At 39.3% G+C, this 15,581-nt stretch overlaps 1 protein-coding gene and 1 long non-coding RNA gene across 7 annotated transcripts in view; one reads left to right on the top strand and one right to left on the bottom strand.

Moving 5' to 3' along the window:
- Nucleotides 1-11,955, bottom strand: part of LOC132776561 (sodium channel protein type 1 subunit alpha) — a 123,421-nt gene extending 111,466 nt beyond the window's left edge. For 5 of the 6 annotated variants that reach the window (XM_067471912.1, XM_067471918.1, XM_067471928.1 and 2 more), the window contains exon 1: nt 11,508-11,955. The gene's annotated coding sequence lies outside the window, so the exon portion shown is untranslated. The remainder of the gene's footprint in view (nt 1-11,507) is intronic. The other variant, XM_067471922.1, reaches the window with a different exon arrangement.
- The window catches only part of LOC132776573 (uncharacterized), a 44,983-nt gene continuing 41,351 nt past the window's right edge, over nt 11,950-15,581 (top strand). The window contains exon 1 of the long non-coding RNA XR_010910340.1: nt 11,950-12,033. This is a non-coding gene — a long non-coding RNA (uncharacterized lncRNA). The remainder of the gene's footprint in view (nt 12,034-15,581) is intronic.

Below are 15,581 nucleotides of genomic sequence, written 5' to 3'. Positions count from 1 at the left end.
GCCGCATGCTGTATTGTTGAAGGCTTTCATGGCTGGAAGCACTGGGTTGTAGGTTTTTTGGGCTATATGGCCATGTTCTAGAAGCGTTCTCTCCTGACATTTTGCCTGCATCTATGGCAGGCATCCTCAAAAGTTGTGAGATCTTGCCACATGCTGTTCTGCACCTCTCTGATATCAGCCTCCCCCCTTCAGGTGCAGCACAAATTGTAAACTTTCAAAAACAACAAATACACATACAGGTGGGATGGAAAGAATATTCAAAAATATTTTGGAAAGGACTGAAAGACATGTTTTTGAGTGTTTGGAAACTCTGATGAGAAGAAGCTTGGACTGATGAGAATCTTTGCAGTTCAGGATTTACTTTGCATAAAGTTTGGATGTGGTTGTGCATTTACTACCTGGAGAAATATTTCAATACAGAAATATGAATTCCTGCACAAAATTTGGGAGTTTTTCTACACAGTGGATTTGCATATAAAGTAACATTTGTACCACAGAAAGTAACATCCCCAGCACAGGAAATAATATTTCTGTTTTCAAGTATTATTTTCCACATAGAAAATGTTGTTTTCTGTGCAAAACAGACATGCTTTTTTTTTTGCGCAGAATAAGCCTTGAAGAGTGAATAGCCTTCAAAAACAGTTTGTTTTTGAAGATTTTCTAGGGGCAGGAAGAAAATTAGCTGAAATTACTCATCACTAACTTTGAGAAGAAACTTAGTGAAGAATTACATTCCTAACACACATACTAGTCTGCCTGGTATTCCTCTATAGCTGATCTGTACAATTACTGTTGTTCTAAGAGGACAACAACAACAACAACACTATTTATATCCTGTCTCATCTCCCCTTGGGGACTCAGGGCAGCTCACAGACATAAAAAGGCAAATATTCAATGCCTTGTACTCCAGATATACAACCACAACAGCTGGAAATAGGGAAATCAGTATTTAGAACTATGGAAACCATGCGTAAAACTTGTATGATCCCTATTAAAATATGTCAGAGTTCTTTGCTTTTTTTAAAAAAAGATGTTATTATCCAATTTGAGTAACAGTACAAAATGGCTTTACTTCAAGTCTTGTGCATATATGTCCTTAACACAAAGAACTGTGAAGAATATTCATGATTAATACATTATGTTGTCTTTCCTTCTTGACTTTTTTTCTTTTATCCACTCATGTCTACAGGCTTGACTACAGAATTGTCAACAATTATGTTTCTCTGAAACTTCAACTACTATCATGGGATTGGTTCTTCATGTGCAAACTCAATGAATTTAAATTGTACTGAAGCAAAGTTTTTGTATTGTTTTCCACTATGCAAGGATTTTAATTTCAACGGTGAACATTTCAAATAGATCAGTACATTATACCCTGGTGAGCCAAGTGTAATGTACCGATCTATTGTTGTTAAAGCAGTTGTTTGTGGATCTCTAGAGATATCCATTCAAGCAATTGACAGAATACATTTTGACCCCCTGAACTATGGGACCATTACCTACATTTTCACCTACCTTGATACAATGAAGTATGTTCTTTTTTAGGTCTTTCAGGCAATTGCTTCATTTGGAAATGATCACACAATCACCCTGAAGGACCCTGCAAAATCCTAAAAAGGATACCTCTTTAGCAATTTTCTAGGTCCTCTATGGTAATCTGTTGATATTTTTTCAATGGAGGGGTCACTACTACCGATGGTTTCCTGTTTCCAGGAACATATTATCTACAGACATGTGTGTCATACTATACTATGCTTATGACTTCAATATGGAAGTCCAAGGGCAGTGGCCAAGGGAGAGGGAGAAGGTACACAGGTCCTGCCAGAAATGTATTGCCACCACATAATCTGTTTGGTGGAAATGTACATAGTTGTAATCCTTCACAACACTGAGGAGGAATATGACATGGATACTGAGAGCTCAGATATCCTTTTGGGATTACAGTTGCCAGAATCCCCATGTAGCCATACAGACCAAGAACTTTTGGAAGATGTAGCCATCTCAAAAGTTCAGGGTTCTGAGTATTCATGAGATACTGGACCAAACACATAACAGATCAAATGTCCATTTGGCAGTTTCAGTGTAGATCACCACTTGTGTTGGTTCCCCCCTTACTTATTACTTTATCCTCTCTCTCTCTCTCTCTCTCTCCATATATATATATATATATATATATATATATATATATACACACACACACACACACACACACACACACACACACACACATACATATACATGTATGTATGCATACATACCACTGTCTGGTAAAATAATATTACATTTTAATGTTTTACATGCCTTTAAACTTGCATATTGCTGAAAAGAAGGTATGATACTTTATATTATTCTAGGCTACTGTGTTGACAGGTGATTTAATTTCATTACTGCTACTTTAAATTCTCCCCATTCTTTTTGCATCATTTCTTCCCCTAGGGCTGAATGTTTAGTATTTCTGAAAGACCTGAGCTTAGCAGTATTGAAACCTTGGTTTTTTGTGAGACAAGTGCAGAATGGCAAGAACCATGATGAGCTTTGGACCTGATGGGAAACGGCTGAATGCTTGGAAATGGTAGGATCATCTTTGGTGTGCATTTCCTTGGTGGCTATTCCACTGAGGCAGCAAGTTAAGGGCTTAGGTTGGTTTGCAAGAGAAAACCCATGGGTTACTTCATGTATGTCACTCAGCTTTTAAGGCAGGACTGAGATATCAGTGGTGTTACCAATGTTTTACACCTCAAATCCCATCAGCCCCATCTAGGTAAGGCATGATAGGATTTTTAGTTTAACAACTGGAAGGCGGCAGGTTCTTACTTCTGGTGAAAGATTTTGGTGAATGTGATATCAAGTAGATTATGTCATTGAAAACTATAATGGTACTTTAAAAATACAATAGCCCCTTGATATGCACTGGGGCTTGCTTCCCTTGAATGCCAAAATTCATAGATGGCCAAGTTCTTTGATAAGCAATCATGTAGTAAAACAATGTCCCTTATATAAAAGGGCAAATTTTTTTTTTGTGCAATGTTTTCAAGCCATGGATGATTGAATTCTTGGATACAGAGGACCATCTGTGATCTGCTCATCCTACTCTATGTGGATAATGTATCACAGTATTTAGTCACTAGGTGGCACTGCACTTAGTTGTATATAGGTGCATTCAGGCATTTCTTGTCTCTGTTCTCTTACTGTTAAGGTAAGGTGGGCAAAATTTAACCCTGTGCCTGTACATGGTTCTTGTTGCATATCTCAACCCCTCTAAACTCTCTGAACTACCCTTTCTCTGGCCAAAAGAGTGACTTGCCTCTTCTGAAAAGCATCAAGAGGAAAAATATACCTTTAAATTAGGTTTGATACTAGGGGTATGTAAATCTCTCACTATTTTGTCCTTGCACACAAGTAAAACCATTACTGCAGTTCTCTTCCTACTTTTCTAAGCAGTGATCGTTCCATATTCAATTATCTCGAAGTTCAGAGGAATTATTATATGGAGATATAAACAAGTCAGAGGAGGCCAGAAACACGAGTGCATTAAAAAAAGCACTCATGTTTCTCCACATATTAATTTCCCCAGAAGAATTTGGGACATCCATTTGAATACTTGGGCTGGGGGGGGGGGGGAGGGGGGAGATCTTTCTGTACTGTTTTTTTTTTTCCCAACGGAGTTCTAGTTAGGAAATCATTTTTTAAACATATTTTTATTGAATTTGTGGAGAATTAGAAAAAAAATTGGTAGAGGAGGCATAGGAGTATCTGGGGTGTGGGAAGAACGATCTGTCTGGGGTGAAAAGGGTATAAGGGTTTCCCTACTAATGGGGGTAATAGTGAAGGGGTTGAAAGGAATAGAATAAAAAAGAAAAGGGGAAAAAGAAAAAAAGAAAAAAGGACAGGGGGTGTAAAAAAAGAAATTAAAAAAGCAAAACAATCAAAAGATAAAAATAAAATAGTTAGGAAATAATTTTTAAACTTATTTTATTTCATTTTTTAAGATACAACCCTTGTATCAGTGGGACCTGTAACTGTGGTTCATCTTCCTGCATCTGATAAAATATGAACTTTCTAGGTTTCCATGTGATTCTATTGTATGTTTCTACTAGAAATTACCGTAGAATCAAGCTGTCAAATTCCTAGAGCAGGGAAGTAAAATGTATTTTTACCAAGGGTAAAAAAAGGGTAAAATTCTATGATTTTCTATAAGGGCCTCATCAGCCTTCTGGGCACCTTCAGAGGGCAGCTGCTAATTGTAAGACTGTCTAAATGTAACTATGTTAACATGGCATTAAAAGGCTCACATACCACAAAAAATGATGGGCAGGCTGCATTCAGGAATTTTCTTGGTCCTCCAGCATGGCAGCCATTCATTTCAATAGGATCCATTATTATAATCTACAGTTTCCTGTTTCCATGGTTGGTTCAGGGATGTATTCCCTGTGATAAGTGGGATCATGCTTCAAAAAAAATCTTTATTATGGGCATAGACCAGCATAAGAAGAGTAGGGTACAGGGGTACAGCCTCATTAAAGCACTGTACAATTAAAACCATAGAAAACAGAGGTATGTTGAAGGCTAAAGCATAAAAACTATTTAGAGAAGGGAAGGGACTAGAAAAGGATGGAAAGGGAGGGAGATTGATGGTGGGATAGGAACATTCAGGGCATACGTTGAGGGGATTGAGGTTTATGAACTGGTTTACATTTCAGTTAGCTGATAGATTGTTAACTTTTAGAACTGGTCATCACCCAGTGGATTTTAAGTGGGGTCATGCTGTATTTCATAAGGGTTGGTTGTAGGGAGCACATGACTCCTTTGTTGAAAGAGCGTCACTGGCCACCACTCCATTTCCAAGCATGATTCAAAGTGCTAATCATTACTTCTGAAGACATACATGGTTTGGGCCCAGACGGTCTAAGACAGTGATTCCCAAAGTAGGCGTTACCGCCCCCCAGTGGGCGCTGCAGCGATCTGGGGGGAGAGCGGTAATGGCCACAGGTGCATTTGGGGGAGATTAATAACTATAAGGGGGTGCTGAAAGCATAAAAGAAAGAAGGGAAGATTTAGAAAAGTTGATTTCCAGGGGGGTAGGGCAAATAAGTTTGGGAACCACTGGTCTAAGAGACCATATCTGGAATGAAACTGCTGAGAAGGATTTTCTCTTGAAGACTATCATCATAGGCATTTTGGTGAGGACTCAGTATTTGATCCCAAATTATGTAACTCTCTTCCAAAGGAGATTTGATTGGCTCCCTCCCAGATGCCCCCCTCCTTTGCAGGAAAAGATGATAATTATTTAGAGAGGCCTTTGGTTTTCAACTTGTTGCAGCAGATTGAGCCTTTAATTGTGTCTGGCTGTTTTTGTTTTATTATGTTTTCAATGTGGGTTTGAAACACTTTTTAACTTGTGTTTTTGTGGTTTGATATTTGTTTTCAAGTTTTGTACTATGGTTTTGAGGGTTGTACACAGGACTGTATCCCAGGCTGGAAAAAAGTGGGTTGTAAATTAAACAATTAAACGTAAGTGAATAAATGACAATATTATTGCCATCCTTACATGCAGCATTGTTTGATATCAGTTTTTAACAGCTGAAATATACAGTCAGTTTTTAAAAAAAAATGTTTGAGTTGTCCACTAAGTCTTCAAGGATACGGGGAGGAGGACCAGGGACAAAATTGCCTGCTAAAAATACTGGATAGGTCAATCAATCTTAGCCTTCATTCAGGTAGCCTGGTCAATGGTTTGGCTTATGGTTTGGCATCAGCTCACAGACAAATGTCCTGCTTCTGTATGAAAGAGAGGAACTGGGCTACCATAGGTAAGAACCTAATACATTGCCAGTTTTTCCTGCTGTGAGAGCACACTGTTGTTTGTCCTGCCACATGGAGACAGAGAAGTCTCGTCTCATCCAGTATAATGCGTGAGTAATCAGGACGGCATACTGCAGTGGTCCCAGAAGTCTCAGACAAGACAGTCAGTCCCAACAGGCCACTTAACAGTCATGGCTGTGGGTCTGTTTGATCCCTTACTACCACCAGACACTACCTAGTGCAACTGAGCCTTTGTGCATTCTTATTATCACAATAATAAGTATAACTCCACTTCCACTCCCCCTCTCCATATTATCACTACCAAAACTGGTAGGTAAGATAGACTGAAATACAGTGACTGGACTCAGTTCTGCCATTAGGCAAAGGAGATGGGCATCAGAGCTATTAGGTTTGCAAGGAAATAGTCATGGAAAGGCAGAAAGTTGTTGCTGGGCTGTGTAATAGAACCAAAGAGCCATTGGAGTCCTACTCAAGCATTTGGCCTGCCATACAATACAGATTCTCATAGGTATAGTCCTTTTAGATCCTATGTGAAGTGCTCCAGTATTGCAGACATAATCCAATACAGAGATGTATGCTGGTGATGTTTTGGGTTGTGGGAACAGTCCTCTATGGCTCTATCTACACTGTAGAATTAATGCAATTTGACAGCATTTTCAATTTAATTGCTTAATGCTATGGAATTGTAGGAGTTACAATTTTACAAGGCCCTTAATTATCTACACAAAAGGTGCTGTACCTGAGCAAACTACAGCTACCATTATCCCATAGCATTGAACCATGGCAGTTAAAGTGATGTCAAACTGCATGAAATCTACAGTGTAGAGATGCACCTTATGTTATTTAATATTTGCTTTAATTTCTTTTGAAATAATCTTCAATTTAAGAGTGACAGGAGTCAGTATCCAAATGTAACAATTAAATGAAATGACAATGAAACAATAATTAGATGCCCTCTGTTGACCTGATCTTTAAAATTGGCTAGATTATATAATCCAGTTTATAGTTGAAAGTGGGACTTTAGATGTGATCGTGTGGGTGGATTGACGTAGGACAGGCTTGAATCTACCAGTTCCAAAGCCCTTCCATTCTCTTAGATCAGTGGTTCCCATATTTGGTCCTCCAGGTGTTTTGGACTTCAGCTCCCACAATTCCTAACAGCTGGTATGATGGCTGGGATTTCTGGGAGCTGAAGTCCAAAACCCCTGGAGGACCAAAGGTTGGGAACCACTGCCTTAGGTTTGAGCCCTTGCCTATGGCAGAATTAGAATGACATAGCTAATTCCCTACCCATTAGAGTAGTGGTTCTCAACCTATGGGTCCCCCAGATATTTTGGGTTTCAACTCCCAGAAATCCTAACAGCTGGTAAACTGGCTGGGATTTCTGGGAATTGTAGGCCAAAACATCTGGGAACCCACAGGTTGAGAACCACTGCATTAGAGCTAATGGGAAGAAACACAACAGGGTAATGCTATTGAAGAAAGGTAGGTTTGCCCATCACTGTTGTCTTTGCTGGCATGAGCTAGCAAGAGATGGAAATCTACCATATAATTTCCCTCGGTTCAGTTTGTATGTTCAGCCCAACAGAAGTCAAGAGTGGTTGCAGTCTCACATTATGATGAAAGACGTTTATCCATGGAGCTTCCTGAGTGACTCTGAGCCAGTCACTGTCTCTCAGTCTAACTCACCTTACAGTCTCGGTGTGAGCTTTAAACCCCACCCTGAGCTTCTTGAAGGACAGGCAGAATAAAATGTGCAATGAACAATAAATAGAAATGATAAAGACAAATTAGCAAGTACAAGTTGCCACCTGGCAAAGCTCTGTCTCTTTAGATGACTCTATATCATAACACATTGTCAAAGGTAGTCCAGAAATAATTTTGTTACTGGAAACGTAATGACGTGTGTATGTGTGTTGTGTTATTTTTAGACAGGGAGCTTGTAAAGTAATTGCTTACTACTTTACTGTGATTGTGATAAATGTTTGGACCCATGTTAGATGCCATTAGGTCCCACTGAATCCAAGGTTGAAAGTTAGTCATAGCTTCGGATACAGCTCTACTATGAACAAGCAACCAACCACTGCACCCATCCCTATGAAATGTTTCATATCAATTTCTATAGTTTGTACAAAGGATTGCTTTTCATTTGCATAAGAATTGCCATTAAAACCTTGAAAGATAAGTTTATCCCCTTTGTTGAGGGAAAGCCACCAAACTGTAAAACCTATTCTGATACACAACTCCATGCACCTTGAAAATTATCAGCAAGTAGAATGCACATATGCTTTTAGAAACAGGTAGTATGTTTTCTGTGCAAAGAGCAATGGTTTTGTGAAGGAAACAATGAATTTTGTGAAAACTGTTTTTTGTGCAACCTCTCCTCTCTTTTTTACACAAATAAATTTTTTTCTTGAACAAAATTTTGATATGTGTAGGATCTCACAGATATTCACCTTTTTCCTCATTTGGGTATCTTGGGGATCATTTCTGAACTAAGGTTATGAATATTGATGATAGTTTTCACTTTCCTAGTTGCTGCCCACCACATCTGGAGGACACTGGTTTGAGGCATTTCACCTTCATCTTAATTATCCTCTCCCCACTTATGACATGTATTCCCTGTTTGATTATACTTGCTGTTGAGTTGTCACCTTGCTCTTCAAAATAACCCTTTGTCCTGTACTGGCAATGGGACTCATGCAGCCCTTCCACATCCTCAGCACATTCCTGGTCTGACACACATATTTAGACTGCCATTCTACACATGCATAGCTGAGACTAAGTTCCATTGATCACAGAGGAGCCATGTATAAATTTAACCAAAAATTTGGTTTAGGAAATCCCATATCTGGGCATTGATTTCATTGAACTTTGTGATACTTGCTTCTGCTTACCAATGCATTTAGTGATGTTGCACATGGGCAGTTTCAGCCCTATAGCTGCTTCTCTGAGAGCTCCCTTGAACTCCATTGGACTTACATACTATTATTATTATTATGATTATGATTATGATTATTATTATTATTATTTACAGCATTTCTACCCCACTCTTCTCACCCCCGCAGGGGGACTCAGAGCGGCTAACAATGGCAATGATTCGATGTCACAATAATTACAATTATAAAAGCAAAATAAAATCATACAATACAATAAAACAACATTAGTTAACCAATCATAAAGGCATTTCCATTATAACAACCGTCTGGTCCAATTAACTGTTCAGGTGCCGTTATATCCATTAGCCAAAAACCTGGTTCCACAACCATGTCTTCAGATTTCTTCAGAAAGAAAGGAGGGAGGACGCCTATCTAATTTTGCTGGGAAGTGAATTCCACAGGTGGGGGGTAACCACTGAGAAGGCCCTGTCCCTCGTCCCCACCAGCTGCATTTGCGAAGCTGGTGGGACCGAGAGCAGGGCCTCCCCAGCAGATCTTAGACTACGAGGCGGAACGTAGAGGGAGATATATTCCGACAAATAAGCTGGGCCGGAGTCATATAGGGCTTTATAGACCAAGACCAGCACTTTGAATTGTGCTCGAGAATGGACCGGCAGCCAGTGGAGTTGACGTAACAGGGGTGGTATGCTCCCTGTACGATGCTCCAGTGAGCAATCTGGCTGCCGCCCATTGGACAAGCTGAATGGGATGTGTAGGGCTTCAGTCTTCAGCTTGCTACCCCAAGTATAGTCATGTCAGGAAAAAGTTCTGTGTGACTCTTTGAACATATTCCAATGTAATTATAGTAATTTATACCAGACTGTTGTGTTAATATAAACCAATTTAACTGGTAGTTAGTGAAATGAAACCTATAGACACAATGTCCTGCCATACACACACACACACACACACACACACCAATCAAGCCCCTTCTACACTGTCATCTCATAATACAGATAATCAAAACAGATAATCCACATTATCTGCTTTGAAATTGATTATATGAGTCTGCTTCTGCCATATACTACTACTGCCATATAATCCAGTTCAAAGCAGATAATCTGGATTTTAAATAGAGTATAGAAGGGGCCTCTGTTATCAATATAGAACAAAGTATCACTTTTTTAATGCAAGGAGAGGAAAGAAGGGAGAAGAGCCCTAACTATGAATAATGCAGTCCGAACTCTTATGCACACATAAACCAAGCTTACTGAATACAATTGGACTCACTTTTCAATAAGCATGCATAACATTATAAGGTGTTACTGAGGAAACCAATATAAAGTGCAGCAGTTGCCTGATCTACTTTCATGAAAAGCATCTAAGATCAGAATGAAAGACTGATTTCCTGAATGCTTGATATTGGTAACACTGCTCACTCTTCCACCCCTCCTATTATATGCTAGAAATATCCTTCCTTTAACAAGCAATCACAGTCATGGCTATGAAAGAAAAACAGTGATGAACTCACTATTTCAGCATAAGTGAGATACATTATATGAATAAGCAACACCCCATGGTTACATCAGATCACCCTTAAAAAGAAGCACAGTCAGGCTATCTAGATAGCAAGTTGGCAGAATTTCCTGAGATTGTTTGCTGACCAGGGACCATTTTACCCCTTGAGATGGGTCACTGCAGAGTTTCCAAGCAGAAAAACAGTAAACAGTGTGCAGACAAGTTAATTTTTAACAATGACCAATCCCTTGCCCTGCCTTTTTAGACAGGCTTGAAGAAACCTGTCTTCATCCCTGTCCATGGTACTGAACAAAGCCTACAAGCTCCAAGGTTTTTTTAAAATGTATCATGCTGCCTAAATAGTAACACACAGGCAAAATGAGCTCTTTTGCTCAAAAACTCATCCAAAAAACTGCTGCATCAGGGTTGTGCTATTTAATACCCAAGGTCCTGCCTACTGCAACCCACAACTGAGAGTCTCCTCCCTCAACCCTCTATTCCTTTCCTTTTCCATTGCAACATATTTGTCAATAAATGTAATTATAGGATCAATGCAAATTTTTCTAGGTTGTCCAAATACAGCCCAGCCAATTTTAAAGCCCTTTTACTTAAAGAAATCACCTGCTGAAATAACCAGCCAAGGCATCGTATCTAGATCTCTGCAAAGCAGTCGTTGTGCTTAATCTTGTCTGCAGTATGCACAGCCCTGAATGTATATTCTGGGCATGTAAACGCACACAGGCAACCAGCAATTGCTAGTCAAATGTCTTTCTCAATTTTTCTGTGACCTACAATAGCAGAGAAATGTGCATATATAGACAGACAAGAACTGATATAATGTAATTCCTTTTTTAAAGGAAGCAAGTTTTTAACACACATTTGAATCCCAGCCAGTCCAAAAACCTGCAAACTGCAGCAAATCTTTTGCCATTAATAGCCATTTCTAATAACATTTTCACTGCAACACCTCAAAGGAAATGGATTTGTTTCATTCCTTAATCAGTCAAATCAACAGCGATTTCCCCCACGGAGATAGAAAGAGTGTGAGAGAGAAGATGTTTGTTAACCCAGCCCTAATATATTATTCATCATTTTGCAGAGTGTTTCAAAAGCCAAAAGCAATGGTAAGAAATGCTACGCTTCTTCCAGCATGAGAACAGGTCTGATTTCCCCCCTCTCAATTTCCCCCTTCTGCATTCTACTGAATGGCTGGCAATCGGTATGTAGTGAAGGGCGCAAACGCATCATAGAGTTACCACAAAATCATGCAATTAAAGAAACATTTACCCAAGTGGATGCAGCAAAAGGTCACAATCCAACTTCCACTCCCCCATAAATCATTCTGCTGAAGCAGGAACCCCACTAGCTTGTTCAGGCCAGTTGTCTCTCTCCTACACTTGACCTAGACTGCCTTACATAATAAGGATCCAATGCTGTATCCTGAATGTCATCCTTGGCAGAAGTAGCAAATGCTGGCAGCAGGAGGGCTAGTAGTTTGCATGAAGATCACGAAGTCTCTGTCTCTCTCCTGCTCTTCCTTCCCTGCTCGTTTTTTTTCTCTCCACCCTGGACTGTTTGAGGAGAGGAGGCAGGACTTAGCTCCAAAGAGCTGTTGTCATTCTTCCCCTGGAATGAATGGCTGGAATAGACAAGAGCCTCAGAAATGCCAGGCAGACGGCAAGAGGCTGCGTTTGTCCTTACAGACAACCTCACACATTCCTTGCCCTTATTGTCTAGAGGAACAGCCTAGCTGCAGCTAACGTGAGCAACAGCGAGACAAAGTCAGCTCTGCTTGCCTGTGTTTCCCATGGTGGTGAGTGGAGGGGAAAGAGGGGGTGAAGGTCAGATATTTTTTAACCTTGCATTTCCTAGGAGAATGGTTTCTTAGCTCAATTAATAGTGTTGTGCACTGTAGTTAAATGGCACTGTGTGATAATGCCTTTCAAGGAATGCTTCATATATTATGCTGAATGCATTCAATGGAGTTGCATATGTCCTTGCAACCCATGCGTAAAGCTGACTTGGCAGTGTTTCTTGTCATAATACTCATTAGCAGAGATTTCTGTTCTTAATTATTTTCCATAGATGATGAGCAAGTGATAATTCCCTAGATTGGTAGCTACTATGTTTAGATTTAACATTTTGTGCATTTGGAGGACAAGAAGAAACTGGCAAAACCAAACTCTTGACACTTGGTTATAATTTACGCAGAGCTCTATGAGTGGGTCACACTGAGAGGTATTTGAATATTTATGTTATTATTGAAATTACTTGTGGAGAAACTGGGAAAAAATATTTACTTGAAGAAAAAACATGGAAATGTTGATTTTTTTCCCCATTTTCACCTTTTTATGGTTTATTGATATACAAATATTGAACCCAATTATAAATAATGGGACTATAACAATGACTAATGAAACTGAAGTTAGACATGCAACTTTCAGTGGATCCTCTCTGAGTTTGATTACATCCCACAAAAATCTATAGGGTTGTCGACAGTGAACAAAATGAGGAGGCAAAATGGGAAGTCCAAAACAGAAAGAATATGATGTTGTTTCAGTTCTCACTGGCATTTGTTAATCAGAGGTAGATTGGTTTTGCATATGGAGAATATATTTTTGTTCAGTTATGGTTGGTAATTATGATATTGTATAGAAGTTTTTTATTCTGGTAGCCACCACTGTATCTTGAAGCTAAGAATCACATGTTACCTGAGGTACAATATGCAGGCAATATGCTTAGAATTAACATCATTTTTTTGATCCTGTATTGTAGTGTTTTCAAGAAAAAAGAGAGGAAAATAATAATGTATATGTATTCTCGTTCACACCGCAAATAAATCTATCAATCCCTCTTCTGTGTGTCCCATCTTAGTTATTTTTCTTCACTTAAAATATTCAGTCTCTTAATCTATTCTTCCAATGTTCTGGTCATTTGATTTTTCATTCATGTACATCCTGTATATTTATATTTTGTAAAACAATGCAAATGGAATTGTGCAGAGTCTCCTGGGCTGGATATACTGAAACCCGAGAGAGTCATTTCCACCAAAAATCTGATTCTACATAAGGCAGATTTTCATAATTTAAGATCTGCACCTTGTGTATCTCTATTTAAAATAAACTCTTTGGCTGTGCTGTTTAGTCATGCTGGATTTGTCTCATCAGGAAAGTTTCTCTCTTTCAACACACATTGTATGCTTTGAATGGTTGTGAGTTACAGCTTTTAAACAGCTGTGCTATTTAACCATATGGGCATCTGTCCAATTGTGAAAGTCTCTCTTTCACACACACACACAGACACACAGAGGATGCTTTGAACAGCTGCAAGTTAAAGATTCATATTTTAACTATTTTTACTTAAACTTTTTATTTTTATTTTAACTCGTGTTACTGTGTGTTGGATGCTCCCTCATCACCAATGGAATCTGGAGCCACAGTGGTGCAATGGGTTAAACCCTTGTGCCTGATCTGAAGGTCAGTGGTTCGAATCTGCGAGATGGGGTGAGCTCCCATCTGCCAGCTCCAGTTTCCCATGCAGGGACATGAGAGAAGTCTCCCACAGGATGGTAACACATCCAGGAATCCTCTGGGTAACGTCTCTGCAGATAGCCAATTATCTCACACCAAAACAACTTTCAGTTTCTCAAGTCGCTTCTGACGCGATTAAAACCCCCCAACATATTGCACTTTTCTTTTTGAAGAATATAGTCCTTACATTTCCTAGATGACTCAAATGAACTCATATTTTTATTAAATTCTGATACAGTGACAAACCAAATAATATGCTGAATGATCATAGGTTTGCCACCAGAGAATTGGAGTCAGCTGATAGCTCCATTGCTTGGATTGCTTGCATGCCATCCAAGTTATTGAACCCAATTAGCACCTTGGATAGCTCTTGTAAGATGCAGGGCACACTCACTGCCTGAAAGTAGCAAGGCTGAATAACAGTGTGACATTATTGATTTGCCATTGGTAATGCTGGCAGCTTGGCACAAGAGGAAAGACAATTGGCAGATCGCTATGTGTGCTTGGAGATATGCCCTCTCTTTGATTGAGCAAAAGGGTGTGACTGCAAAAAAGATGGCATAAGTTATATCACTTAGGCACTTTCCTCAGCAGCTATATAGGAGGATGGTGCTATGGTTAAATTGAGTTAACATAAGGGGGTCAATGTATGACTCAAAGAAAGTAAAGTTGAAGAGTTATTTGTTTAAGGAACCACCAAACAAGCCTGACGGGGAGATTATAACAAGTGTATCAGGTCAGTCAAATAACATTTATCTCAGAAACTGCATAAGTGCAGTTCTTGAAAACAAGTAACCAACTGATTACACAACTCCATTGTTGCAGAGACAAGCTACACCCATCAGTCATCAAAGTGGATTGATGGTCACCAAGGTGGACTGTCTTCAAAACATTACCCATTACCTTCCTCTATCCTTCCCCCAAGTGCTCCAAGAAGAGAGATAGGTATGCAGAACTCAACCTTACAATCAGAAGTAATTATATATTGTATTGTCGAATGCTTTCATGGCTGGAATCACTGGGTTGCTGTAAGTTTTTCGGGCCGTATGGCCATGTTCCAGAAGCATTCTCTCCTGATGTTTTGCCTGCATCTATGGCAGGCAACCTCAGAGGTTGGGGGGTCTGTTGGAAACCAAGCAGGAACTAGCAGCATTTCAAACAGAAGCAACAAGGGAAAGTAATGCACAAAGTCACTACCACTTCAAAATATTTAAATCCCTATCATGCCTCAGTGAAGGGACTTTTGTCAATGAACAGAAAAGCGTTGGTTATCACTGACTGAACACTTTTGATTATTTCTTTGTTGATGATGTTGAAAAAACAAACAAAACAAAAAACCATGGAACAACTCATACTTGAGAGCCGGACATTGTCATTCCAGAAAAAATGGAAAATAATCCATTTTAAAACCCTTAAGGACATGGGTGACTATTGGAAATCCCCTCCGCTCAATCTAAAGGTCATTTTTGGAGGAAAACCATTTGATTTATGGCCTATATCAGTAAGTTACATCACAGTACAACATATTCTTGGTTCCCATTGCTTTTTTGATCTACTGGATAGATCATAAATCCTTGCATTTCGGTGGAATGTTCTGAGAGATATATTTGGAAATTCATTGTCAGGGCTGGATATTTTGCCACTTTGAGAGGGAACTCTTGTTTCCAGAAAAAGCTGTTAGCAGAGAGGTGATTAGCTATTCTCTGCAATGGTTTTATAGAACACAGTGCAGAAGAACAGGCTCAACTGTTTCCATTACTCCTGCTCCAAACAGAAATTTTCCTCATTATCTGGGATCTTATTAATTTAATATGATTTGTTTTCTGGATTG

This window comes from Anolis sagrei, chromosome 1 (genome assembly GCF_037176765.1).
Source record: "Anolis sagrei isolate rAnoSag1 chromosome 1, rAnoSag1.mat, whole genome shotgun sequence".
Taxonomy (NCBI): Eukaryota; Metazoa; Chordata; class Lepidosauria; order Squamata; family Dactyloidae; genus Anolis; species Anolis sagrei.
Note: the sequence above shows the minus strand (reverse complement) of the source record. Positions and strands in the feature narration are given on the sequence as shown.